Source organism: Procambarus clarkii, chromosome 21 (genome assembly GCF_040958095.1).
Source record: "Procambarus clarkii isolate CNS0578487 chromosome 21, FALCON_Pclarkii_2.0, whole genome shotgun sequence".
Classification (NCBI taxonomy): domain Eukaryota; kingdom Metazoa; phylum Arthropoda; class Malacostraca; order Decapoda; family Cambaridae; genus Procambarus; species Procambarus clarkii.
In genome coordinates, this window is record NC_091170.1 from 29,238,565 (window position 1) to 29,241,064 (window position 2,500).

The window sequence follows — 2,500 nt, forward strand, 5'->3', positions numbered from 1 at the left end:
AGGGTTGAGTCCGGTGTCTGTGATCAAGCTGCATTATCTTAAAACCCACATGGTGGCTTAATCTGTAAGTTGTTAGCAGCTTATTAGTAAAGCTTTTATATATAGATGTATATAAATCGATATATAGTGGGATTTTTTTTTCAATTTGAGATAGATTCCTATTTGTCCTTAACAATTTCTTTTTTTTTATCATATTACTTGACAGTTACTCGGATTTTTGCAAGCTAAAATTGCACTTTTTCTGCAGAATTGTTTTTTTTTTCAGAGAGCTTTTTTCTGTTGCAGCACTGGTATACTTGAAATTTATTGAAAACCCATTTGCGTTTTTGGACAACCATTTACAATATGTCTGAATTGCTGCTGTGGCTGCAGTTGCTAACCGCCTGCGATAACGAGTACCTCAAGTTGTACGAGTTATAGATAACAGGAGCGTCGAAACATCTGTCTCACCTGTGTTATTATTATTATTATTATTATTATCAGTAACATGATAATGTGTAAGTGATTAGTGAAAGTGTGTCTTAAAGGTATCTTCCGATGCAAAGGTGCATACACAACATGACTAGAATAAAATTACAGGTCGTGTGTATGATGGTGGTTACAGTGACGAAGATAGTGTGTAGTGAATATGGCTACAGTGACGGAGATGTAGTGAGTGTGTAGTGAGCCTTCGTCACCCGATCAGTGCTAAGGTAATCAAGCTAGTATCTATATAAATGCATGATATATCTGTTCATAAACACGTATTCTCTATAAGTGGACCGAAAGTTTACACATTCGTACTTACATTTTTTTTCACAGAACGAAATACCACAGAATGAAAATTCCCGAGGGAGTTGGAGGGTAGGTTTGTAGCTGAGGGAGTTAGGGCGTACCTGAGGGTGCTAAGGCGTAGCTGAGGGTATTAAGGAGTAGTTTAGGGTGTAGCCGAGATGTTCAAATATAGCTAATGGTCTCAACGACTGGGTCACGTCTGGGTGTATTTTCCAGTTACCGTAATTGTTCCTGAGGGAGCCCCTTCCCAGGCTTTTGGCACGGCTCTGTGGGGCCTTCTCCATCACCCTCTTGTATGGTGTGGCTGGTGTTTTGTTCAACTATATTTCATATGTGTGTGTGTATGTCACCTGTATTTGGTGATATTGATGATGAGAGATGGTGTTAGGAGTGGTGTTATGGTCTACTGAGTCATGTAAATAGAATGTTTACCAATTGATCACAGAGAGACACGTGATGATATATTACACGTTCCGCGTTACGAGTAATTTTTGTAAAATTAAGCAGTAAGTGTGTTGTGTTTAGCGGGGCACACAGGATAATAATATTCAGTTGACGTAATTGAAGGTTTTTATTGTGTCAAGATTTTAATTAAGAGAGTGGGAGGGTGGGGGGGTTGGGGGGCCTCCCTCGGGCTCTGCAGGAAGGCCACCACCACCTCCCCAACCACCACCACCACCAACCACCACCACCACACTGTTCCTACCATGACCCCCCCCCCTCCATCCTACCACCACAATTCCCACAATACTACCACCACCAACACCCCTCCCACCAACTACTGCACCACAATACCCACGATTCCCTCACTACCACCATTACTCCACTATCACCATCAACACCCCCCTTACACTCGTTATCACTCTCACTGCAAGCAACATCAACTTCGCTACTCTCACTATAACCACTGTCACCTCAGCCACTCTCACTATCACTTCTACTGTTACAACCACTGCTTACACCCTCAATACACCACAACCCTTTTAACAAGTATTTTGTGGTGATAAAAAGGAGGCAGAACAGGGCACAGCAGCAGGAGCAGCAGGTAAACAGCGCACAGCAGCAGGAGCAGTAGGTAGACAGGGCTCAGCAGCAGGAGCAGCAGGTAAACAGAGAACAGCACCGTTGGTAATCAACCAATGAGATCAGAATAAGGCAGACCAGCAGCTGCTACAGACAGCCAAATTGCACTGAGTGTAAGTCAAACCAAACATAAACATAAAATGAATTAAAGAACTAATAGACAATGGATTAAGAATAATTAAATAATAGCTTAAGAATCAAGGTACAATAGATTAAGAAAATTACTAAATAAAATAGAGCAGACGAAGAAAAATAAATTAGGAAAAATACAATAGAGTAAAAAATACAATATATTAAAAATACAATAGATTAAAAAAACAGGAGATTAAAAATACAATAGATTAAAATACAATAGATTAAAACATATAATAGATTTAATACAAAACATAATGGAATTGAAGCAAAACAGAGTGGATAAAGAAACCATAGATAGTAACACAACAAAGTAGAAGATGATAAACGAGGCGTCAACCATAGACAGCAACAAACGGAAGAAGCAACAATGGACGATAGATAATATGATCATAATTGCTTTAAGCTCGAAATGAGATTTATAAAAAAAAATGAAAACAAGAGTTGACATGAGACTGTAGCATGTTTCCATCGGAGATAAGATACAAGACAGAGGTTCACACGTACTTGT